Source organism: Sorex araneus, chromosome 1, assembly GCF_027595985.1.
Source record: "Sorex araneus isolate mSorAra2 chromosome 1, mSorAra2.pri, whole genome shotgun sequence".
In the NCBI taxonomy this organism is placed as follows: Eukaryota; Metazoa; Chordata; class Mammalia; order Eulipotyphla; family Soricidae; genus Sorex; species Sorex araneus.
The window spans coordinates 375,612,953-375,640,851 of NC_073302.1; the positions used below are offsets into that span (position 1 = coordinate 375,612,953).

At 35.7% G+C, this 27,899-nt stretch overlaps 1 protein-coding gene and 1 non-coding gene across 2 annotated transcripts in view; both read left to right on the forward strand.

The window, feature by feature from the left end:
• The window catches only part of AGMO (alkylglycerol monooxygenase), a 321,738-nt gene that overhangs the window by 64,936 nt on the left and 228,903 nt on the right, over positions 1-27,899 (forward strand). The gene's annotated exons all lie outside the window — the stretch shown is intronic.
• LOC129401434 (U6 spliceosomal RNA) lies at positions 25,191-25,296 on the forward strand. The gene has a single exon (XR_008628344.1). It is a non-coding gene; the product is annotated as a U6 spliceosomal RNA (small nuclear RNA).

Sequence of the window (27,899 nt, forward strand, 5' to 3'; positions counted from 1 at the left end):
AGAAAACTTGTCTTGCAGATGTGAGACTCTGGGTTCCATTTCCAGAAAGACAGACAGACAGACAGACAGACAGACACACACACACACACACACACACACACTCACACACACATTTAAACTAGGTAACATCTAAGATGTCTTTTAATTCTAAAATATTATAATTCATGAGTGTTTCTTTATGCTAGAAACCATATCCCATATTCATTCTGGCATTTTTTTTTAATTTTGCAGAATGGAACATGGGTTAAAAGTTTGCTAATTGTGCACCTCTGATTTTAACAATGTATTCTTACTATTAAAAAGTTTTTCCATTAAAGTATTTGGAAATATTTTTGAGGTATAAAATATTGTTTTAAATAAATGATTCCTTGATCAAAATAAATTTAAATATTTTGAGATTTGGCACAGTCAATTATTCATAATGAATTAAAGAGAATGTTGATAATATGATTTTTACTCTGTGATCATTATTGACATAATGTGTTTCTCTGAACTAAGCCCTTATGCCAAAAGCCCTTACATAGTCCTGAGTACTAAGAACTACGGAGTTTAAACATTTAAGAAGTCCTAGTGCTTAAGCTTAAAGAGTTGAAAGTCTATATAGTAAACTGCTAAAATTCAGTATATTGGGGCTAGAGCGATAGTGCAGCAGGTAGGGCGTTTGCCTTGCACGTGGCTGATCCAGGTTCAATTATCAGCATCCCATATGGTCCCCTGAATACTGCCAGGAGTAATTTCTGAGGGCAGAACCAGAAATAACCCCTGTGCATTGCCAGGTGTGACCCAAAAAGAAAAAAAAATTCAGTATATCTTTATTAAACTGTTTATCAAAAAGATGTTGATGCCAGCCTTTTGAATGACAGTCTCATTCAGAATTAGAATTAGGCTCAAGTTTATTTCTAGACTTCATTTACATACAGAAATCTTTGTCTTGATACATTATTATCTGGGCAGCCAACTCACCCCGATAGTCTGTTCTGCCATAATTTCCAAAAGTGCAAGTTGAATTGCTACTTTTTCTTTTCAGAGGCTTGCTATCATATTTCTTTTTAAGCTTCTTGAAAATAAAAAAAAAATCTGGCTTTGCCTAATAGCTGGACCTCGTGGAAGTTTTGGAAATTTCAAATTGCAATCAAGATCCTCACTTTCAGGTGAAACACTATCTGGTCATCTTGTCATTAGTGCTGACAGTTTTGGCTGAGGTCAAAGTTAAGAAAATGCTGGAATGAACCTGGAAATAGTCATATGTTCCTCATCTATCACCTCATTAATCACAAAGTTAACATTGTCTTGAAACAATGCTGCTTTATTGTGGGATATCCTCATTTATAGTTAGAGCTACTAAACAAAGTTCAAGAGTCCAGATTCTCCTCAAGGCCCTGCCAAGTATGGTTTAGACATGGCAACCACGACATTATTCATTTATAATTAAAGCAGAAAGAGGATCCCAGCTAATCATTTCATTTATATAGTTACACTGAACAAAATATACTCATAAGGTCCATGTTGCCCTAATCAGACTTTCAAAATATTTATACTGTATCTTATTATTAGATATGCAACAAAGTTGAAAAATATTAAATTTAACATTCTGTGGATCAGGGCTTTACTGCTTTCTTTTCACTAATGGTTTTGATATTTAATATCTAATTTTTAGTTTGCAAAGTTGTGAGATCATACCTCTCTGTGATAGAAATACAAAGAATTATGGAGGAAATGCTGTAATAATACTTATGACAATTGGCTATGATTCTGATTTATGTGCACTCTGTTCTAGAAACCACTTAGGGAAATGTGTTCATCTTAATATGTTGGAATTGCAATATATCACTAAATCCAGAGAACAAATTATCTCCATGAGAAAGTTATTTTTTACCTTGATAGTCAACTGTTTCTCCCACAAGTATCTTTAAAAAAATACATACAATTTAGATCTAAAATTATGAATGCATTTCATTAATTAAAATATATGTGCACATGACCATTTCTCCAAACCACACGGCCGCTTATGCAGCCACACGATCTCTCCTGATATACAAAAAGCCACTTAGGAATGGTTCCACTACTCCCAAGAAGCCATTATTCCAGAGGCACAGAAACCAATCTCAGAACGCAATGGCTGCTGGCAGATATACTCATGGACTGTGAACTAGGTTATAAACCCATGCAGCCCTGGAAGAAGGAAGGGTTTTTGTCCCTTGGCCTTTTCCCCTTTGCGGTAGCATGGCGACTGCCACATTTCAGAGCCAATTGTACAGAGAGGTAGGCGCTTGCAGTGATGGTACGCATGGGGAATCTCTCGATGGGGGTGGGGAGCAGAACCGGTCCTGCTCCCCGCCCAAATGAGACCCCAAATGGAGGCCCACGAAGAGCACCACCACTCCTGAACAGTCATGATCCCAGAGGCACACAAACCAATCTCGAAATGCAGCGGCTGCTGGCAGAAATACCTCTGGGCTTAATTACTAAAATACCAGAATCCCAAAACTGGGCAGCCACTTTTGCGACCATACAACATCATATGCTCTTTGTTATCAGCAACAGAAAACATGATCTAATGATGCATTTTGACAGGTCTGATTGTTGGGGGGAAAACTCCAAATAATAATAGTGGGTTTCTGTCAAAAATTGAATGTAATCAAAGTAAAGAGAGAGTAAAGTGAAAATCATCTGCCACACAGGCAGGGAGTGGGGGTGGTGGGAGTTATGCTGTGGTTCTTGGTGGTGGAACATGTGCACTGGTGAAGGGATGGGTGTTTGATCATTGTGTGACTGAGACTTGATCCTGAAAACCCTGTAACTGTTCCCAAAAAGATTCCATTAAAAAAAATCCCAGAAGGATTAGAAAGGGTTTTTTCTATTACCTCAAATAAGTAAAATTAATAAAATTTGTGTACCCCATAAGTTTTATGTGCCCCCCAAATTTGATGATCAATGGGATTTCATGATTCATGACTCGTGATGTGCCCCATACATTTCAAGCAGTACTTAAATATATAATTAATGTTAATAATATGTAAAATTAATTTCTGAAAAATAAAATAAAATATATGTGCATATATATACTAATGGTGTACAATAGACAAAAAGAAAACATGTTATCTATTTACTCTTCATAAAGAAAAGTATACATTTAAATGAAGTATTTTTATTTATGGCCTTTCCAAAACAAAACAATGAAATATACAGTTTTACCTTTCAAATTCTACAAATATACGAGTAAATATCTGTATTCCTATAGTTTGTAGTTCTTGAGAATAAAAATCTTTCAAATAATTAAGATAGACAAGTGTATCATCATCATTATCATCCCATTGATCCTCGAATTTCTCGAGCAGTCTCAGTAACGTCTCCATTCATACTAGCCCTGAGATTTTAGAAGCCTCTATTTACTCATCCTTCCCAACGATGTCACATTGGAGGCTCTTTCAGGGTCAGGGGAGTGAGACTCATCATTGTTATGGTTTTGGCATATGAATACACCATGGGGAGTTAGTGAGACTCTCCCATGTGTTCAGGAAACTCTCTGTAGCTTGTCAGAGGGAGAACTAGGTTATGAGATGTCACTTCTGGGAGCTTAGTTTTAAGTCTTTGGATGTTGGCCGTTGGTGGGATTACATGGAGCCAGGGGGCAGTCCCAGGGTGTGACCGCCTAGCTACTGGAGAATGGGAAATCTGGGCGGAAGAGGAAAAGTGTATAAAATTATACAAAGTTTAATTTTGTTATTATATGGGTTTAGAACACCCCCACTGAAAGGTCACATGAGAATTATTTTAGCATTTTGATCTTTAATATCGTTACAAGTGAATAGATTGCAAAAATCAATCTACTGATTCTAATTATAAGCTAATGTATTACCTTAAAAATTTTGTATTATTTCTGTTTATATTACAATTTCTCTTTTCTTTCAGATAAAAGAAAGCTTTTATCTGGTTTCTTTTAAAAAAACTATCAATTTTCATACTAAAAGTTAAAGCTTATCTTTGAATAATTAAATTATTTATTACATTCCATAGATTAGTTAACTTCATCCCTTTCCATACTGTCCCATAGTTCATAAATATCTGTTGCATATTTCATCAGACTTCTTTTATTTTCCTAGATCTTGACCTTTCTTTCTCAGTCCTTGATCATTTCTACTTTTTACCTGACTTTAAACTTGTTGTAGATACCTTACCTCGATTGATCCCTGGCCCCACATCCATTGTGCCCTTGTCATCCCCAGCAACACTTGGCTTGTCACTGGTGTTAGCCAGCGCCACAGCCTGAGGCTATAGCATAAATCGCAGGGTCTGGTTTGCTGACTTTTACCAAGATGCCCCTTACGCATTGCTTGGAATTCATCCCCAGACTGTTTACGTTATTCAGTCTTTTTGTTTTTAACTGAAAATTCAGTTGCAACTAACTGAGACCACCCACCTCCCCCCTATGGCTACCTTTTCAAATATGACACTCAAATATGACACACACAAGTATCACTACACATATTTATTGTTGTCTCTCTCCTGGGTCCTGTCATTCTGTTCCTGATGGTATTAGCTAGATATTTCTGAGATGATCCCATAACTGTATCTACTAAGCTTGAGTTAAGATGAAATCTATCCTTCTCTCTCAGTGTATCCTATTGCTTTACTAATAATATTCTGACCACCTCAATGCTATCTAAGAGTTATTAGATAGAGAACAGTGGTTCTTTTCTCTATTTGTCTTTGCTATTTAATAAATCACACAGTTCTGTCAATTTACTATCACGGTTTTAAGTCTGCCCATGTCTTTTCATTTCTGCTGCTCAAAACCAGACATTTTCTCTTGCCAACTTGCTATAAAGAGCTGAGTTGATGAACCAGATTTGTACAGTCAGTAATTGTCTCAGCAGGTGATCGAACTCCACTGAATCTCTAATTTTAGCTATCAAGTCTGGAAATATTTGGTAAATTCATACATTTATTACGTTAAAGTGGCTTTGTATTTTCCAACATTATCACTTTATTTACACTTTCCCTTAAGACTATTGATACATATTATCAATAAATTTTAACAATTTTCTCAGCTATCATATAGGGTACTAACATATCAATTTAATCCAAATCCCTCTCCCTAAGAATTTAACTAGGCACTCAACTACAATTGCTAAATCAGGGCTGATGAAATAGGTGAAAGGACTGAAGTATATGCCTTGTGTATGTTAAGTTCCCAGCATCATATGACTTTCTCACCACGCAGCACCACTTGGTGTAGCCCATGTGGCTTCTAGAACCATTGGTTTTCAGCAGTACTGTATTCCTTGCCAGGACACTGAATCATCTACAAAGAGTCAAGCCTAGTGACTCATCAGTTGTGATCTCTATAACTTCTGAACACTATTTTTGAGGACCCTACCTTTCTTTAAAATCCATGTTTAAGTAGACACGGTAGAAGAATTACGTTAAAATAGTTACAAAAAACCCTCAACACTTTAACTTTAAGAGAGTTATTTTTGTTTTTTGAGCCACAGTTAGCAGCACTCAAGTGCTATTCCAGGATCAGTGCTTTGAGATCATTCCTGGTGGTGCTCAGGGCATCATGAGTTTGACACCATTAAGTGTCAAGGAACAAATCTGAGTCCCCTATTTCCAAAGCATGTAACCCAGACCATTGAGATTTTTTCCAGATCCTTAACATTCTATTTAAGAAAACTGGGAAAGCAAGAAGAGTTGAAATTGTTTTGCTTAAAATAGCAGGTGATATAATCCCAAGAGTATATTCTAGGAGCATAAAGAAGTAGTACAGTGTGTGGATTTATGGTCCCAGTTATTAAAATTTTATATTATGACAATTATCAAGCCAGTGAGTTATTCTAGTCTTTTAACATGTTAAGAGAACAACCTATAACCTGCCAATTGAAAATTTTACTCACAATTGTTCAAAGTTGATATTTATATAAATTGTGTAAAAAAAAGCAAAATTAAGTCTAATTATGAAAAAACAACTGTTATTCGACTGAATAATTATTGTGCTGTTATTTCATTGATAGAATAAAGTTTATAGGTTTAGAATTTAGTAAATTTTTGGCCCTAATTCGCAGAAACATTAGAAATAAACTGAATACTAAAACCACCTATTTTTTTGCCACTTGATCTACAGCCACAAATCTATTTAAGTTTCAGGCATCATTTCACAAAAGAAAATAACATCTTTCAGATAAGAATGAATATAAAAATAAACACATCTGCATAGTAATTAGTTTACAATAGTTTGTGCATATATGCAATATAATTTAAGGATAATCTGAATTTATACTTATAAGGCAGCTGCAAGTGCAGAAAAAAGTCACACAACATGCATAATATGCAAATTAATAATAATATATGAACTGTCACTGTAGCATTGCCTTCCATTTTTCATATATTTGCTTGGGCACATATATTTGAGTGGGCACCAGTAACATCTCCATTGTGAGACTTGTTACTGTTTTTGGCATATCAAATTCATCACTGGTAGCTTTCCAGACTCTGCCATGCAGGCGGGATACTCTTGGTAGCTTGCCCGGCTCTCTGAGAGGGATGGAGGAATCGAACCCAGTGCGGCTGCATGCAAGGCAAAGCCCTACCTGCTGTCCAATAATATATGACAATATAAAATAAATGATTATGTATAATTATTTAAGGTATTTGCTTATATACATATATATGTAAGTATTAATTAGAAAGACTATGCTTTTTTTGTTGTTTTTTTTTGTGTCACTTGGCAATACTCAGGGGTTCCTCCTGGCTCTGCATGCAGAAAATTACTCCGAGGGGTGCTCAGGGGACTGTGGGATGTCAGGGATTGAACCTGGCTTGGCCGCATACCAGACAAGGGTCCTACCCATTATACTGTCTCTCCAGTCCCAGACTATGCATTTCCTGGTGTGAAGTTATTAAGTAGTGTAGCATATTTTAATCATGCATTAACTATTCTTTAATATTAACAAAAGCAATTTTTGTGTATGAAATATTTCCTTGGACTAGAAATCTTTGTAGCAATGACTGGTACATCATTATTCAAAGAAAAGATAAAACAAATGAAAAAGAGTACTTGCATAATGTTGCCACTTGAAATTTGATTCCTGTAATATGACAATTATGGTATGTTTGCCATCAGCAGTTAGGACTAACACTTACAGTCAGCACTCAAGTTCATTATCTTCTTATGGGTATCTCAGAAGCAGATGAGATTTTAATTAATTCACCATCCTGTACCATCAGAAAGAGAGAATCATACTGTTGTGAATAGATGTGTTAGAACACCTTGTTAAGTTAGGTAAAGAAAGATTTACAAATGAGAAACAGACTATCAGATTTGCTGAGGGAAGAAGAGAGTTTGATTTTGTATATTGATGGGCAGTGGGGCTTGCTGAGGTTAGCGGGGGAATGGTTTCTTTACTCATAATCTCTTCATCATACTATAGTAAGCAATGAATCTTGTACATAATAGGGGCATATAAAAATCAGTCTTCTGAAAAGAATTATATATCTTCATCTTCAATTGTATTTCTTAAAGTTAGAAAATTAGAAATAAGACAGTGAATTCAAATAGAAATTATTTAATAAATTCATAACTGCCTCAGAACTAATATCCAAAAAATACAGATACCTGTTATTTAATATGGTGCAAATACCCTGTGTAAAATTCTGGATTTTCTATTTGTCTGGAAGAACCATTATAGACTCAGTGTTGGGGTGTAAATATTTTTTTGAATCTTGCTATTATTAAATTTCCATGCACATTTGAACAGTTTAACCCCCCTTCTATGTATTTAAAATACTTTACATTTTGTTTATGTTGTTGTTAAAGGTGATAACCACAGTTCCTATAATTAAAATAAGCTTGATTAAGAAATACCTGACTCTAAATAACTAAAAGCACTATATTGATTACATTGTCTGGTCAAATATTGTGGCTGTAATTTCCACCGTCCTTTTCCTGGTTTGTCTGGCCAAGCTTTCTTCCCCTCGCTTGAATCCCCTCAGTCTTAGGTCTTTAAGATTCTCTATATATACCTTTTTGCAGGGCAATATGTTCCACATGTCCCCATGAAGTTGGTGGAGCCATAGTAAACTCAACACATCTATTAGATAGCTAAGAATACAGCGTTCTGTTGTTGTCTGAAATATGCTTTCTGGTCTTATTCCCCCGGCTATTACACAGAATAGCCCTTATCTTATTCTAGTTTTTGCATATATATTTTTGAAAGTATTATCTATATTTTACAGTATTATACCAGTACTTAAGAATCAATAGGCTTATATTATTTTGTACTCTTATAGTCCTATATTTTTCTTCCCTTGCTTTTATTACTGATCATATTCCTCACTTTCACACATTTTAGTTGAGTTTATATACTACTATTAATATTTTATAAGGCAGAAAATATAGTGTTCAATATGGAATCTAAACCCCTAATTTGTTTGAAATTGACTTTCCCTTTGTCAAACACTTTCACGATTTTAAAAGTGGGAGTATTTTAAAACTTCTTCAAGTGCTTTATAAACATTAATTTAATTCTATAGTAATATTATTATAAAGGACTTAGGATAATTTCTCATGTAACAGATAAATTGTACCAGCACATTTTGAACTTGTAAAACTCTTCAGTAGGAGAACAATATTCCAAACCTATAGGATGATAATTGTAACTTTAGAAACGTATTTGTTATATGATTAATCATCACTATTTTCCACATCATCTTTCCTATTAAAGAAACTATGACGTCTTATTTTCTTCAGTAGTATACTCTGCTCCTATTCTGTAAAGAGATTTTCACTTAATGTTGTCTGCTGCTTAAACTTTCCTTTGGCTGCCAATACTCTAGGCTTCCACCTGCACTGTATGTATTGACATGATCAGTATCAATGTACCTGTCTCATAAAGGCATTTCCTAACTAGGTAGGCATCCTTGATTCCATAATTCCTTACCTGTGCTTCCCTAGACAACAGACAAATGAGACAAAAATTTATGCTTTTTCTACTTGACTTCCCGTATTCTTTTTTTTTTCTTTTTTTTTTGCTTTTTGGGTCATACCGGGCAATGCACAAGGGGTCACTCCTGGCTCTGCACTCTGGAATTACCCCTGGTGGTGCTCAGGGGACCATATGGGATGCTAGAAATTGAACCCGGGTTGGCCGCGTGCAAGGCAAATACCCTACCCGCTGTGCTATTGCTCCAGCCCCAACTTAATTATAATTATATAATTAAGTATAATTCCAAGGAAGTAGAAGGGAGAAAAACATAATTCAGGCCTTAAGAAATTGTAAATACATGGGGATAACTTGCAAAGTCTTATCATAAACCAGATTGAGTACTAAATAAATAAGCTAGAAATACGGGTTTTTTGTTTTGTTTGAGGGCCATATCATACAGTAGTCAGTGCTTAGTCCTGGATCTGTCATCAGAGGTAGTGCTTGGGAACCATATAGGGTGCCTGGAATTGAGCCCGAGTCAGCCAGGTTCAAAGCAAGTATCCTGTCTGACTTACCCTCTCTCTAAAAAGATTAGTTTTAGAACTATTGCAAAGTTTTAAAGAACATGAGCAACCAAGTACTTAATTTATCTATTGCTAGTGAACTGGTAACTCTAAGACTATATATATTTATAGTGTGAGAAGATAATACAAACAGCTGAGCTCCAAATCCATTCTAGGTTGGCTGAAATAGTCCTTATACAATGACTAAAACAGGTCAATATTGTTTGAAGAATTTTAAAGACCTTTTTTATTGAGGGCGATGGGGGACATACTTAGTGATACTCAGGAGTTACTCCTGACTCTTGTTTGGAAAACCAGGGATTGAAGCTTCTGATCCTGAAGACTTTCTTTAAATAAATTGTTTTCTTCTAGTAAACCAGTAGAAAGGGAAATAAATCAACTCACTTTTTTTTTTCTTTCTTCTTTTTTTTTTTTGTGGAAGTTTCTACAGCTGAACATGTATTGAAAGAGATTGTCCAATGTCATCCTTATTGCTACATCTATCAAATTATTCTCTAAACATTAGCCAGTCCTGATTACATCTTGTAAGGATAAACTTCCTTCCTTCCTTCCTTCCTTCCTTCCTTCCTTCCTTCCTTCCTTCCTTCCTTCCTTCCTTCCTTCCTTCCTTCCTTCCTTCCTTCCTTCCTTCCTTCCTTCCTTCCTTCCTGTTTTCTTTTTGTTTGGGGCCTACATCTGGCAGTGCTCAGGAGTTACTTCTGGCTGGATGCTTAGGGATCACTCCCATGATGTTTAGAGAACAAAGTGATGCCAGGAATTAAGAGCAGTCTCTCCCACATGAGAAGTATGAACCATAGTCCTTAGTATGAGTTATCTCCCTAGTTCTTTTAAAATTGACTTTTTAAAATCTTGTACCAAAGATTTTTACCTAAAATTAAAACTAAAATGAGCCTGATGGTTTAGTTTTTTGTAAATTTCTATAGTTGTTTGAAATACGCCATATTAGCCCTTCATATAAACGTTCTAGGTGCAAATTTTCCATTACTTTTAACATTTGTGCTACATTTCCAACACACATGTTGTTTTATATTTAATGCTTGTATTTTAATTGAGATCTTTCATTCTATTTCAAGTGTTCTCTCTCTTCTTGATAAAATTCTCATGATTCAGATTTTGCTACTGTTCAACTTCTTTTCAAAATATGTTTGTTTACTCCAACTCTATACAGGCATGATTCTAACATTACTTTGAAAATAAACCCAGATAAATGATGGAGGAAGGAAATACATTCTGTGTAACTTTCTCATTGGCCTTTAAGTTTCAAATCTAATGTAGTGTTGTTAATTATTTATTTTTGAAAATAAGTACACCTAACCAAAACTAAATGATTTTAAAGACAACCCAATAACATTATATGTGTGTGCTTGTCTTACCAATTGGCTTAAATGTTGATAATGAAGGAAGCTGTGGCATTTCCCATTAAGCAACTAAAGTGATGTGAATAGAGTTACACTCACTGAACCACAGCGAGAAAAGGAGAGAAGTAATCACCTATTAAGTAATTTGCCAACAGAGAACATATTTCTAGTATGCTTTGACTGTTTCTAGTACTTTTATTCTAGTTTGATTTCTCCATCCCTCTCAGAGAGCCCTGCAAGCTGCCAAGAGTATCCTGCCTGCATGGCAGAGCCTGGCAAGCTACCCGTGGCATATTCGATATGCCAAAAACAATAACAAGTCTCACAGTGGAGACGTTACTGGTGCCTGCTCAAGCAAATCAATGAGCAATGGGATGACAGTGATACAGTGACAGTGATACACTCTATACTGATAAGTTCATTGTACTCAGGATATCTGAAATAAAATATTACCAAACAAATCAGATGTATATTAAAGTGCAAGGTGTTTCCTTTTATAACTTATTCCAATTACCCATTTGTGATATTTTATATACTAGGTCAACTTAACTTTAGTCACACTTTATAGAAATATTTTGTTACAGGAGATCTTTCCATTCTGAAATCCTGCCATCTGAAACTTGTGCCAGCAATTTTTGCTACTCTTTAGGAAATTTGTCTCAATGACTTTTAGAAGATCCTTTTGGGGTGTTAAGAGTAACTGCACATAATACAGTATTTCTCCGCACTCCCTTCCTTTCTTTCCTATAATGCCTTATTTCACCTGAATAATATTTAAACTGATTAGTGAAATCTACTTAGAGGACTTTCATGTCAATCATTTGAGAGAGATTACTTTTTATTCTTATCTGTGATAGTTCATAAAAAGAAATTTATGACTATATATTGTTAGTCTAGAAATGCAGATACACATATATTTAGAGTTCCTATATGCTTTGTAATCCACGAAACCATAATTTGCTCTACTAATTTTTTTGTCATAGTCAATGCCTATAACTTTTCTCTTTCAAGTATGTTTTTTTAAATCACTTTAGCCTGTTTTAGAACTTCACTATTTAATTTGATCAGTTTTTCCAAAAATTGTGACTGCATAAAAAAATCTACTTGTGAAATTATTAGAATTTATTTTCTAACATAATAACATAACATGATGACATATATTTGATAAAACTGTTATCTAAAATTTCTGTCTTTAACATGGAAACTGGAAATCTTCCAGATATTTATAAAATCAGGTAAATTGGAAAATGAGAGCTACATTTTATAAAAAATTTGCAATATGTCAATGTTGTATGATATTTACTGGTCTCTGATAGCATATTATATATAATTTAGAATTCTGGGAAGTATGTATTACAAAATTAGCTTTCTGTTATTCTCTAGACTAGTTTTGATATTCTAGCAGATATGGGTGATAAAAATGATTATGTAGATTTAGGGTCTTTTTTTGCATTTTAGGAAAATATTAAACTTTTCCAAGTAGCATTCTTCTATGTCTAACTTTATATCATTCAATGTTAAGTTTAAGTTTGTGGACCTGTGGTTATTTGCAAAACTATTACGAATTATTTGAAACATTTGTGATGTGGAGATAAGGAAAAGCTCCTATTACATTTATTTCAGTGTCTGTAATATTTGTCTATCAGGACATTAACCCTCATTCTATTGCCAAATGTAACCACAAGACAGTATTTTTTTGTATTTTTCTTGGAGTCCAGGGAATTTACACCACACTTCAAGTAAATACATATATAAATATGTTAGCTTCTCAGTCCCTCAGGACTCTGGTTTTCTTTTCTTGGCAAGGGAAATGAATTCTAAAATTGTGAATCACTTGCTAAGTATGCTTTCCTCCTTTTCTCCCAGAGGTCTGATCGACAAAGTGCCAAAAGACATTCTCATTCTAGAGAGACCAGAGTTGCAGTCTCTCTGCAGGAGGATTTGATGAATTTTAATGAAAACTCCTAAAGCCCAGATATAGACCAATTAGAGCTCTGGTAAAATAAGTCCTTCCTGCATATCCTAATATCTAAGTAGAGCACCATCGCCTAGAGATTTTTGCTGAAGCTGTTTATGCTCCCCTTAAAAGATGAAGTTATAACTTTGCGAGAAAATATAAAGAACATTGGTTCTTTACAGATTTTATTTAGCATATTGTTATTCTTAAAAAGAGCATTAAGATGTTTTTACAAACACAAGTAAATAGCTTATTTTATTATCTCAGATATCAAATTGTAAAGAAATATTATGTTAACTCAAAGGTATATGGAGAGTCATGTAATAAGGAGAATTCTAACTGAATGGCAGGTATCTGGGAGCTTAAATAGCAATTATTTCCTTTATTTAATTGTAGACCTCAGTCTTAGGGGGTCTATGAATATTTTCTCTGAAGTTTTCTTCAACTTTGGCTATGTTATATAGTAGTCTTACAATAAATATTAGTAGAATTAATTACTAGAAATTCAGTTTTTCATTTGGTTCATTTTTAGAGAAAAGCAGTTGATGTCCATAATATATAAATTGATGGTACACAACATAATCATTTAATTTCATAGAATGTGAAATGATTTCTGCAATGGATTAGTTAACATCCATCTTTATATATTGTAATAGGAAAAAAGGAAAAGAAAAAACATTTTCTTCTTATTAAGACTCTTAGGATTTATTCACTTAATATTTTCCTCTACACCTTTTAGCAGTGTAGCTGCAATCATTTTGTTAAAATATATCTCTAATATTTATCTGTCTTATAGTTTGAAGTTATGCCTTGTAATTTTCTTTTTCCCATTCCGCTATTCTTTCCCTGGTTCTTAAATTGTGCTACTTGGTTTTATGCTATTGAAAGATATCACTGTATCACTGTATCACTGTCATCCTGTTGTTCATTGATTTGCTTGAGCGGGCACCAGTAATGTCTTAATTTGTCCCTATTGCACGCTAGTATAGCCCAATGGTGTCTGCTTGCTCCAGGAACACGAAGATCATGCTGTTGTTACTATTTTTGTCATGTCAAATACATCATGGGTAGCTTGACAGGCTCTGCCATGCAGGAAAAATAAAATAAAATAGGGGCTGGAGTGATAGCACAGCTGGTAGGGCATTTGCTTTGCAAGTGGACAACCCAGGTTCGATTCCCAGGATCCCATATGGTTCCCTGAGCACCGACAGGAGTTAATTCCTGAGTGCAGAGCCAGGAGTAACCACTGAGCATCGCCAGGTGTGACCCAAGAAGCAAAAAAAAAAAAAAAGAATTTATCAACTGTTATTTATTAAGTAATTTATCTAATTTATCAAAGTTATTTCTTCAAGGAACTTAATCCTTTTCCAACACTTTCTGATCTGCTTTCTATAAAATTATGTGTAATTGATACAGTGTTTAATATTTATTTTTAAACTATCTTACTATGAGATAAAAATCTTTAACATAAGGACTAGATCAACATTTTACTTCTCAGATATCATTAGTTTACTAGATTAAAATAATTTTATTGAATATTATTTAATAGTCATTCTTAAGTCAGTCAAACTAAGTCAAAGAGAGTTAAATAAGATGACATGTTTTCATACTCACAATTAATATACTTTGTTCTTTTATGAGGATAAAAAAGTGGAAAAGTAGGGACTTGTACCTATAATTTAGCAATGGTTTTATTTTTAAAGTTATTAATGTTTTTAAAATGATATTTTAGGTAGACTCCAGTAGTATTTAAGCTTATAGTGACTGTCACTGTCACAGTCATCCCGTTGTCATCAATTTGCTCAAGCTGGAACAAGCAGCATCTCCATTTTGAGACTTGCTGTTACTGTTTTTGGCATACCGAATACACCACGGATAGCTTGCCAGGCTCTGTTATTCTGGCGAGATACTCTTGGTAGCTTGCCGGGCTCTCCGAGAGGGACGGAAAAGCTTATAGTACTGATTAAAGTTATAGTACTTATAGTACTGAACTAAAGTTCCTATACACCACCATCCCACAGGTGCCCCTGAGTCTCCCACCATCTTACTAAAGAATGTGAGGGCTTTACATTAAGCAATTTCAGGATCTATCACCAGCACTGCAGGCCGTTCCCTGATCTACTTACTTACATAGCATTGAGTATGTTTCCCTGAGAATATTTGGGCATGGCCCTAAATTAAACAAAGGGTGCAATGAAAAAAATAACTGCTTTCAAATCATGAGTATTCTCCTATTTTTTAAACAATTGTATCTCCAGGTCTTCAAAGTACCTGAGTAATCTTTCTATATCCATAAAAACATTGAATAGTTAGCAACTGGTAAATCAATATTTAATCAGTAAGTGGATGGCATAATGAATAAAAATTATTTATAAATATCAAGCACATATTTAATATTGATCAAGCTCTATAAAGCCTACTATCTATTGGAGGATATCTAGTAAAGTTAAGGTTACCCATATATTAATAATCATTAATGTACCTTGTATAATTCCATCACATATAAATTACTACTTATTTTTTAACTCATTTTGAACATGGGTTTTAAAAAACATAACTAATGTGAAAAAGCTACAGACATAAATTACAGGATGCATGATTTTGGCAATGAATTTTTTTTTTAAATGACTGAGATTCTTCTTTTTTTTTTTTCCAAGACAGATCAAACTTACGTTTTTATCCATCCTTTAAAAGTTAAAAAAGAATTATTTTAAGATTCAGAAAAGTTCATTCCAGGACCTTTTTATGCTATCTATGCCTCCCTGGGGAGAGAGCAGGAAATGAGAGCATTCTGAGCAAGACCACTCTTGCCTCTTTCTAGCCAGAGGCCTTGCACTGGGCCTGCTGTCATCTGAGAAGTGCAGACAACTCCCTCCTGCAAGCACCTTCCTCACTGCTAAGCTTCCACGGTTTCTACACAGACTGAGCCCTTCAAACTAACTTTTGAGATTTGTTCATTAGCAACAAAAGCTAATAGATTGTAGTCACAACACCTCGAGTGGTTTTATTTGCATTGCTTTAAAACTAAGTCAGTCAGGTAGATGAAACCAGTGCATTTTATTAGATGCAGGTTTAAGGACTAAAACTGACATTTTTAAAAGGGAAACATTACATATTTATGTCCTAGTTTTAAAAAGAGGCATTTATAGGTGAGGATATTACAAATTGGCAGGGAAATCTATAGGGTAACTATATATTAGGTTGAAATAGCTGCTATTCTGCTCTCACTGGAGCAGAGGGGCATGAGGTGATTCCGTGAGATTTAATTGGCATCTGTCTGAATATGGCTTCCTAATGTAAGCTGTTTTATAAATTCCAAAATTATGTGAATCTAATTAAAGGAAGAAGGACATGTCAGAAGTATGAGTGAGGGAGTATATACCTTGGATTTGAAAGCAGAATCTTAAAGTTCTAGATACAGGTCTATCATTAATGGTTATATACTCTTAGACAATTCACTAATCCTTTTTTATCTGAGTTGTCTCTTAGTAAGGCGGATATATTATTAAATTCCATCAACAGTTATTATAATGCTTGAAACGAGGTGATATATGGAAAAACATTTTGCAAACCATCCAAAATCATAAAATCCAAGACAACACATAGATTTCTTTAGATGGTCTAGTATAATTCAAATGAAAAATGAGAAAACATAAGAAAAGTTTCTCTGTTTATAATAACTAGTTCCTGTCATAAAATACAAAAAGTAAAATATTATACTTGTTGCTTTATAAGACAGACATCCCATGTGCATTTTTAAGCTGTGATATCTGCCAATAAAATTCCCAGGCTAGGCCATTCCTTTCTTATGAAGACAAGTCATACCACTCCCAAGCTTCATGCAGACTGTCAGTACATCTAAAAATACTCCTGCATATTATGAATTAATGCTTCCCACTTTGACATTGCAATATTTTCATATAGGTCCTCAGTGCTTTCTCCAAATATGCTTTTGTTAATGCTCATTTTTGTTGCAAGACTAAATGCTTTGCAAATATTTATATCTGTTTTTCTTTGGAATAGTGAGAGGAGATTGTTAGCTGCTGAATGAAGGACAGGATGTCTTTTTGGGCTGTAGTTTTATTTGGCTTGATCCATTGAAGTAGAGAGGGTGCTCATAGTTGCCAATATTTGGTTAAGAGCTAATAGCAGAAAAAGAACTACTCTGGTAATTCAAGTAGAGCTTCCTTGAAGGCCAGTGAGAGAATGCACATTTATTTTCATGAGCAAAATAACTTTTTTATTGCTTCCAATTTTGAATAGTTTTATGTTAATTTTCTTCATCATGTAGTATAGAGCAATGTGTCATTTTAAGCAGAATTTTATGGTGTCTTTCCTAATCTGAATATACTTATGACCTTGTCTCTTGCATTAGCTAGAACCGCCAGTTTGATACTGAAAGGATTTATATGAGGGGATGTTATTTTTTGTTGTTGGAAAGCCTTATGCTGTCGCCCCATCAGTATGCTGTTGTATTTTTTCTCTTTTCTGTGTTTATTTATTTTTTTTGTATGTATAAGACTTCTTTCTGTTTCTATTTTCCTGAACATTTTTTATTGTGAATGAATATTGGATTTTGTATCACGCTTTTCTTCTACATTTTTTTCTCTGACATAGGTAAAATTAATTGATTTTATAGTGTGGACCCAGACTTGGACATCTGGGATGAGTTCAGTTTGTGGCAAATAGTTCATTTAATATGCAGTTGCCTTAGCTGATATTTGATAGTAATTCACATTTTCTGTTTATAGGAGATATCTGCCAGTAGTTTTCTTTTTGTATTGTTCATTTAGTCTATTTCATTTTGGGGCATCACACCCAGTGCCCTGGATGTTCACAGCTTGAGAGCAGTTCCTGATGCAGGGGAACCATATGGTACCAATAACTGAACCTGTACCTCCTACGTGAAAAACATGTGGTCAGCATCACCCATTGAAATATGTTTCTGGCCCTATAGGATTTTTTTTAAATAATGGTTTTATATTATTTTGGTCACCCATTTTATTTTTTTCAGAAAAACAAAAATAGACGAAGTAGTAAAAAAAAATATTTTATCAAAGAAAAAAAGGAGCTGGAGCCATAGGACTGTGGGTTGGGTGTTTGCTTTGCACGCGGCTTACCTGGGTTTGATTCCAAGCATCCCATATGGTCCCCTGAGCACTGCCAGGAGTAATTCCTGAGTGTAAATCCAGGAATAACCCTTGTGCACTGCTGGGTGTGACCCAAAAAGAACAAAAAAAGAAAAAAAGAAAAGTTCTGAGCTATCATTACTGGAAATATTTTAAATTTCGGCAGAGTAGATAAAAATAATAACCATACTGATATAGTTCATCATAAAATTTTAGGCAACCAAAACTTGTAACTTTCAGAAATGTTGAAAAAATAAGATTTCCAAAATTATTAAATTAAAGTGGCATATGGGCTCTCATCAACAACTAGATCCTAGAAAATAATATATAAATACATTCATAAGCAGTAGAAAAATAATTTCCATCCTGAAATCATATACCTATTCAAATTATTAATCAAGTGTGCGCAGAATAAAAGCAAGTTCAGCTGTGATTGGTATCTTCAGTCTTAACTTTCATAGAATGGAGGGCATATTTATCAAGATGAAAGAATAAAGAAAGATGAATAGTGGCATCAAAAAACAGGAAACCCAACGGAAAAGAGAGTGAAAGGAAAGCCAAATTGGATGAAGGCCAACTCGAGGACCATAACTGTGAAGTTGATCTAAGTATAATTAGTCTCAAGCTAGACTTAGATTGAGAGGCTGATAAACCAAAATCTAACAAACCATATCCAGAAAGAAAAATAGATAAAATTTTTATAGAATGCCTTATATTTTTGAAGATATTAAATAATAAACTTTCAATAGAAGATGATAAAGAAAATTTGATTTTATCAAATTTTTATCAAATATGAGGAAATTATTTTATAAAATAATAAAAAATATCAATGAGAGATGTTACTGGTGCCCGCTCGAAAATACTATAATTTGCTCTGTAGCTCAGCAAAGCACATTTTTATCATAAAAAGTTCACTTTTAATGTTTAGTTTTGTCTTTATTAGGGGTCATACTCCAAGATGTTCATGGATTGCTCCTAGATCTGCACTCAGGAATCACTCCTGGAAGTGCTCAGGGGACCTTATGGGATGCCAGAAATCAAACTTTGGTTGGCTGTGTGAAAGGAAAATACCTTGCCTGTTGTACTATCATTCTGTACACCCACTTTTAATGTTCACAAAAATAATGATAGTAAAATTTTTCTAAAAACAATTGAATATATATCTATATTTATGTATATAAATGTTTGTAAATTAGTATTAAATCTGTAGCCGCTATAAAAGTAGTCAGCAGTTTAAAATAATTTTAAAATATTAAGATTGTTTCATAAATAATAGAGATAGTGCACAAAGGAAATAGCTAAAGCAGTTGAAAGTGGTTGCATCTGGGAAGTAAGAATTAGAAATGAGGAAATATGCTTACAGTGTTGCTGGTTTTCCTTATAAACACAAAGGGAAACCTAACTTTAAAACTGTAGCATATATTACTTTGATAAATATTTAAAACTTTGTAAGCTTTAAATATGCATAGCAATAAATGAATCAACACTTTATGGAATTAGGGTAAATATACACTGAGAGAAAAACATGTGAGACTGTTGAAAATGTTTAAGGATTATAGAAATGTGTGTCATATCATATTTCATATAGTCTTAAACTAATCACACATACACTGAAAGAAGACCAGAAATCTACACAGTAAGATGTTAACACCATGATTCTCGAGAGTATGGATTTGTAGATCTTAATTTTTCTTCCCACATTTTTTTCTACTTTGCCAGTATATTATAGAAAACATATATTGACTTTTGAAATGAGGAAAAATGTATGTGTTGTCTCTGATATGTTGCAAGGGCTAACAAAAATGTGTGTACACAGTCTCCTTAAAACCATTTAAAGAGGACAAACCCTTCTCATACTCTAAGAGAATCGCACCACATTTGATGAGGTTCAAAGTAGGAGGCAATCAATCTTAGAGGGAACTATCTTCTTCACAGACTTATAGAAGGGCTAAATGCCCCCTGGGTGAAAAACAACAATCTTCACACTTTTTCCTCTAAGGATTCATTTTTGTAGCATTTTCAGTGGTTTTTCATAACAAACAGTATAAAATATATTATTTCAGTTCTGCTGTGGGGAAAGAATTGGGATTTGGATGGAAACATCTGAAACTTGGTGGTGGGAAGGTGTAATGGAGGTGGGATTAGTGTTCAAATATTAAATGTAATCAAATATTGCAAATTACTCTATAAAATAAGCAAAATTAAAAATAAATAAATGTCCAAGAACCAGGAGGTCTGCCACAGAGCTTGGAAACTGGCCTCGCATGCTGGGGAAAAAGGCAGCTGAGATAGAAAAGGGAACACCTAGTAGAGAACGTTGGGAGGACCCACTCGGGTTCAAAGCTGCATGCTGAAAGCAGACCATAGACCGAACATGATGGCCACTCAGTACTTCTATTGCAAACCACAACACCCAAAAGGAGAGAGAACAAAAGGGAATGCCCTGCCGAAGAGACAGGGTGGAGTGGTGGGGGTTGGGGTGGTGGAGGATACTGGGAACATTGGTGGAGGAGAATGGGCACTGGTGGAGGGATGTAAACGGTCACTATATGACTTAACAGCAAACATGAAAGTTCATCAGTTTGTAGCTGTACCTCATGGTGATTCACTAATAATTTTTTTTAAATAAGCAATAAAATAAAATAATTTAAATATACAGCTGTGGTCTAGTTTTCTCACAATTACTGAGAATCAGAGGGGTTAGCTGCTTTGTGGATTGTCTACTGCTTTTCTACCGCTTTTCAGGTAGACAAACTGGAACCAAGATCAGGCCTGTCTCCTCTAAGTCTCTTGTTGCTAGAAAACACGTGAAGCTTTCACACACGTGGTTGGAACTTAGGAGAATTTCTTGTTCTGTGGAAGCTTCTATCCACATTTTGGTCTTTCCACCTTTGCTTATTTACTTATTTATTTGCCTGACTGTAAAAAACTAAAGAAGCGCCAAGGGGGTGAGTGCACTCGCGGGCTCTCTAAGTGGCTCTGTCTCACTGCCTGCGTTCGGTGCCCCAGAACCGCTGTGTGTGCTGTCAGTCCAGGGCAGGCGACAGAAGGAAGAAGGAAGAAGGCCAAACTGGTTGCTCGATCCGTTTATTTCATTCTCTCCCTCCGCTTCTCTCCCGCTCTCCTGGATCTCTCCCCGTGAATCTGCCCCCGTGGATCTGGACCCCCAACCCACTCTCACAGCCTAGTTAAATCTCCCCAGCATCAGGGGTTGGGGCATACACGTAGGTGTGGTCACCATCAATAGGGTAAGGTTCCTTTCCCTTAGGGGATGCTTCTCCTAGGACTTAATTCTCTTTCAGCAGGAGGATCCACCTAAGGGCGGAGTCCCATGAATGTGTTTCTCTTCTCCTCAGCCAGCAAACATAAGAATTCATAATATTAATTATTTTGTATGGGCACAATAAGAGATGCATTAAAGCTTATAGAATTGCTCTCCTGGGGCCATCTCAATCTCAGACTACAGTGCTCAGGCCAGATCAGTCTTTCCTATCCCTGGCAGGGTCCCAGTCTCATAATTACTATTGGATCATGACAGCATTTGTCTATGATCAAGCTCTTAACTTACAGTTAAGAGTTAGGCACTTTGACTAGGCCCATCTCGATGCCAGGGTAGCACATAACTCACCGCTTGCCCTGGATCCTTCCTGTCCTACGTCGGGGACCCTACTTTGGGGTGCTAGGAACTGAGGGCAACTGAGGCTTAAGTGGAGAAAGCAGAGGCCCGCGAGGGAATAATATTCGAGGCCAATTAATTCCCAAGTTATAAAAACATAATATTGTCTTCTTGTGTCTATACAAAACAGACATAGCTTTAAAGTAAATTATTCAAAAGGCACAAGAAGAGGAGAAAGGCAATATTAAACTTATATAATATAAATTCAGTATCCTAGGAAGGTCTGACCTTGCAAATTAGCAGTCAGATTAAGGGAAAACCGAGGATTAACTCTTTTGGGGAAGATGAGAATCACATGGAGAAGTGATTATAGCTAAACAAAGGGATGGGAGAGATTCGGGAACACCTTGATGGGTGTGACTGGGGTAAGCCTAAACTCTGGGTAAAACCGGGACAAGCTACTTGTGGCAAGGAGGGAAAGGGCAAAGTAATGTCATGCTACACCTGACTACATCTATTTTTTAGCATTTTTATTTATTAAACCTTTTATCTTTTGAATTCTGTTTTAAATTTCCTCTACCCTATGTAGCACTGCACTCTGCACTGTCGTCCCCTTGTTCATTGATTTGCTTAAGCGGGTAACCATTTCCAATTCAAATTCAAAGCAAACTTCTTTTTCTTCTCTTTCATTATTTCAGTTATTTTTTACGACAGCACTGTGGTTTTCTGTTAAGATATCTGCATTTGCCATTGCTTATAAATGTTTTGAAGGCAAGAAGTCTTTGGTTTCAAATCTTCTTTCCCTTCCTTCCTTCCTTCCTTCCTTCCTTCCTTCCTTCCTTCCTTCCTTCCTTCCTTCCTTCCTTCCTTCCTTCCTTCCTTCCTTCCTTCCTTCCTTCCTTCCTTCCTCCCTCCCTCCCTCCCTCTCTTCCTTCCTTCCTTCCTTCCTTCCTTCCTTCCTTCCTTCCTTCCTTCCTTCCTTCCTTCCTTCCTTCCTTCCTTCCTTCCTTCCTTCCTTCCTTCTTTCTTCCTTCCACCACCATTATTTTGATTTTTACTACTACCACCCAAGCCTGCCCCAAAGGCAGATGGTAAATAATTTATTTTGCATTGCTTGTCTTGAAAATCCACTAAAAATGATCCAAAAAGGTTTCCTTAAAGGAAAGTGTGTGAAAATTGTTGTATATCACCTTGGAGCCATTAAGCCCCTCTATAAGAGATCACTGACATGTTGTTACAGGTTGAACAGTGTGTGCTAAAATATATATACATACATACATATATATTATCAAAATTGTTTGTCTTCTACTTTACACACCATAAAATGTGATGTACTATATTCATGGTCCTCCCTTCCGTCCTTCATTCCTCTCGTCTTTCTTTTCTTCTTTCCTTTCTCCCTTCCCTCTTTCCTTATTCATAATTCTAAATTTTTAGTCAACTATCTAAATCATACCAATAAAATGGTAATGTCATTTTATTTCTAGACAGTTTTATTATAGACACAAACTTATTTCTGAGGACGTTTATAAATGAAGGTGAAGTCCTGTTGTTATAATGTTTTTTGATAAACCTTTGTCAAAATCCGGATTGCTAAAGAAAAGGCCAAAAACAAACTTCTTTTTCTAGATTAAAATGTTACTGAATATAAGTATTATATTTGAAAGTGTAGATTGTCCATGAAGATAATAAACATACAGAATAAGAGGCTTTCAGGAGATCCTTGAGAAAAAAGAAATGGAAGGAAGGAAGAAAGGAAGGAAGGAAGAAAAGAAGAAAGGAGGTTCGGAAAAATGGAAGGAAAAAAACTGTGGGTCTTGGTACATCAAAACATTTCACAATATTTGGCTTTGAAGAATTATGTTAATCAGTAGCATAAGTCAATGCTCAAGTGTGTGGCTTCAATGGTGTGCAATATCCCAGCTTCAGTCAGTTACAATAACAGATAAATGTTACAAAATTAAAAGTAACAACATGGCTTTCTACATTTCACTGAACATCTTCTCCACATATACCTTATAACTTTGATTGTAGCAGTAAGTAGGTTTATGGCATCCAATACTATGTACTTTTTAAAGCAAGATATAAATATTTGATCATATCAGACTAGTTGCATAGCAGATATTCTATGCAGCTCAATTTTTTGAAAATAGAATATTCATAATTCACATAAATTGTGTGATAACCCATTCTTTTGCTTTTACTTTTGAAAATATATAGGCAATATATTGTTAACATTGTCTTTATGATACTGGAGTTTTTATTAGAATGAAAAGAAATTTACAGCATGTAGATTTTTATATTAAAAGTATGTAAAACTGCATAATTTTTGGTTTTTTTCAACAAATAGACTATTAGAGACTAAGATTGGAGAGTATTGGTTGAATTATACTGCACATATTTTCTTAAATTGTGATAATTAACAATTATTTTAAAATACTTAGTTTCAGGTCTTATTAAATTATAACATTGTATGTAAGAAACATATTTAAATATCTATTGCTACCTTTCTCTTATTTTGATTCTAATTTCAATTTGTTACCTTACGTATTGCAAAATACATTAATTTTATTTTGAGGTTTGATTCCCAAATATATTTTTCAGATTTACGAAGTTGTGCAGATAGGCTAGTTTGCTAAATAGAATGAATTTAATCACAACAGATCACTGTATCACTGTCACTGTCATCCCATTGCTCATTGATTTGCTCGAGCAGGCACCAGTAACATCTCCATTGTGAGGCTTGTTGTTACTGTTTTTGGCATATGGAATACACCATGGGTAGCTTGCCAGACTCTCCGAGAAGGACAGAGGAATTGACCCCGGGTTGGCCACGTGCAAAGCAAACACCCTACCCGCTGTGCCTATCACTCCAGCCTGTAATAGATATTCTAGAAAAACAAAGGAAATAACATATACTGATAATATTTTCATCATCATCATCATCATCCCGTTGAGGGTTGAATTTATCAAGCGGTCTCAGTAACGTCTCCATTCGTCCTAGCTCTGAGATTTTAGAAGCCTCTTCTTACTCGTCCTTCCCAATGACGCCCCATTGGAGGCTCTTTCAGGGTCAGGAGAATGAGACCAATCATTGTTACTGGTTTTGCCATACTGGTGTGCCAACACCACAGGGAGCTTGTGAGGCTTTCCCATGAGCGCAGGAAACTCTTGGTAGCCTGCTGGTTCTCCCAGAGGGAGAAGTAGGCTATAAGATGTCTCCTGGCAGTGAAATGGCCCCTTGGTTCCAGGAGCTTGCTTTTAAGTCTCTGGATGTTGGCTGTTGATGGGATTACAGGGCTGGAGGTGGGGGGGAGGGGTGGAGTCCCTGGGTGTGACTGCCTAGCTAATGGGAAATCTGGGCGGAATAGGCCCAGTCTTGATCTGAGTAGGCTTGGAGGTCTACTCAGCCCGGTCCCACACACCTGGGTTCCTCTGCCGGTACTTTCATGTGTGAGGCTCATGTGGAGAGGGACCTTGAGCATGGCTGTGGCTAAGGCTCCGGAGGTCTTTGGCTGTGGGAGCTCTGCTTGGGGTGGGGAGGGAGGTGGAGCCCATCACCTCAGAGGGGCCCTGGGGAAGACATCCAGGCGTGCGAGCCAGAGATTCTCATTTAGTATATGTGCTCACTTTGGCAGCACATATACCAAAATTGGAATGACAGAGAGAAGATTAGCATAGCCCCTGCGCAGATAATATTTTATTGTTGAAAATTAAAAGAAGCCAACTGATATATACTTTAATCATAATATTAGATAGATGACTTTGTATGCATTTAAATATGTTTGTAATATTTTCAAGTTACTAGTATTTTAAGTAAAAGATATCATTTTTAGTGAATCCTTTTCTGAACTAGATACTTGCTTGCTGTGCAGGCATATCAGTTCTGGGGGCCTCGAGGGCCAATGTTATGTTGATTCAGGCAAATGTGTGGAGTCTGGAATAGAACCCAGGGACTCTGCATGTGCTCAGTCCTTTGATCTGTCTCAGGCCCTCAGCTGACTTTTTTTAAAAGAAAAATTAAACTTACCAATATGAGAATTAAATTGTAATGAGATGAGCACAAATTTCAGTGTATTTTCAAAGAACTATTTATCATACAACTTGAAAAAAGAGGCTGTTATGACGTGATGAACTGTTAAGTGGTCCTTTTTCATTGAGCAAAGTAATTCGAATTCCTTCTTTCTTTTCTTTAAGTGGAACATTATTAAATTGTTTATATTTGAACATTGGTAACAGTTACTAAAAATGCACATAAACATTTTTTTTAAATCTAACTAAAAGTAATGGACATAAAGTAAAAAAATGTATTCATGAAGTGGGTTAATAACAATGTCTATATTTTGGATTTCAATTTAAAGAAAAGCATGCCATAACAATTTGCATTCACTGTCACTGTCATCCTGTTGCTCATCAATTTGTTTGAGCGGGCAAACAATCTGCATTTGATTTTCTTTCTCTGCCCCTCCACCTCTCGTGTTTTTCTGTCATACCTGGTGCTGCTTAGGGCTCATCTTGGCTCTGTGCTCAGGGATCACTGCTGAAGATGCTTGATGGAGGCACCACGTATGATACCAGGAGTTAACCCTGTGTTGGTTTATGTGCAAGGCAAGCACCTTATCCACTGTATTATCTCTCCAGTCCTATATTTGGTTCTCAAAGTATATATAGTCATCCTGTTGTTCATCGATTTGTTTGAGCGGGCACCAGTAACGTCTCTCATTGAGAGACTTATTGTTACTGTTTTTGGCATATCCAATACGCACAGGTAGGTTGCCAGGCTCTGCTGGGTGGGCTTGATACTCTCTGTAGCTTGCCGGGCTCCCCGAGAAGGGTGGAGGAATCGAACACAAGTTGGCCGAATGAAAGGCAAAAGCCCAACCGCTGATGAAAGTATCTTCTCTAAAATAAAAAACTGTTGGGCCTGGGGCTGGAGCGATAGCAGAGCGTTTGCCTTGCACACGGCTGACCTGGGTTCAAGTCTCCTGAACACCGCCAAGAACCATTCCTGATTGCATGAGCCAGGAGTAACCCCTGTGCATCGCAGGGTGTCACCCAAAAACAAACAAACAAAAAAAATTGCTGGGGCCGGAGCGATAGTACAGCGGGTAGGGCGTTTGCCTTGCATATGGCCGATCTGGGTTCGATCCTCCGCATTCCATCTGATCCCCCAAGCACCATTAGGAGTAATTGCTGAGTGCAGAGCCAGGAGTAACTCCTGAGCAATCACAGGTTGTGACCCAAAAAACAAACAAAAATATTTGAATTCTGGCACCACAACGCTGACTCTTAAGTACAGAGCCAGGTGTGGCCCTGACCATATGGTTCCTGAGTATGACCACTACATTCCCTAATTTTGTTAGTACTTTGTCTATGTTTCATAAAAGTTTAGCAGTGACCTATGCAAATGCTAAAATAAGTTAAAAAGCTATATAAAACATCTAATCTGGGTATAAAAATTATTCATTCATACCAAAATCTAAGTTCTCATGCTTAGTGGTTATATTTAAGAAATATTTCACTGAATATTTCAAAAATTTAGATCATTTGCTTGAAGAATGGCAGGTAAGACAAAGCAAAAGGCACATCTTCAGGTGGTTGTGTTTTTTTTTTTTTTTTACCAAATTTTCTGGTTTTGATTACTACATTCATGAACTGAGACAGTCAGTGAATATCTTGTTCATAGCAACCAGAATCCAATTTGTCTATAAGAAAAACATATACTCAATCTCCTGCTTAATTCTGTAAAATTCTGTAATTGTAACAACATAGCCCACATGAAAATAAATACTTTTTTCACTCTTAGAGATAATAATTTTGCAGATTTTAAATAACATTTCCACTATCACATTGCTACTGAGCAACTTTATTACACAATATCACTTTTTTTACCTAGGAGTTCAGTGCTACTTAAACACCTGTTTCATGTCATCTTATATAAATTCCTTTCATTTTACTTACAGTGCAAAAAGTTCCCTCCTATTGCTCCACTCTCCATAGGGTGGAGGCATAGCTGGAACATGTTATACTGTGGAAATTACTTCTAAAAAGCATACTGACAATTGTTATTATTAACACAATTGATCACTAAGCTCTTATGTCTAGAAAAGGAGGGTCAAGGTATAGTTAAACAGATCCAGATTTTCCCAGGCTATCATGACGATGATATTTTGGTGAAAAGTTTAATGATAGAGGCAATTTTGAATCATTTTCAGCATTGGGTTAAATAAACACCATTAGTACCTTTCAGCTGGCATATTCAAGTGGTTCCTAAGATTCGCCATTTTGTTCCACAGTCTCTAACCACTAAGTTTTAAGCATTATGGGACTG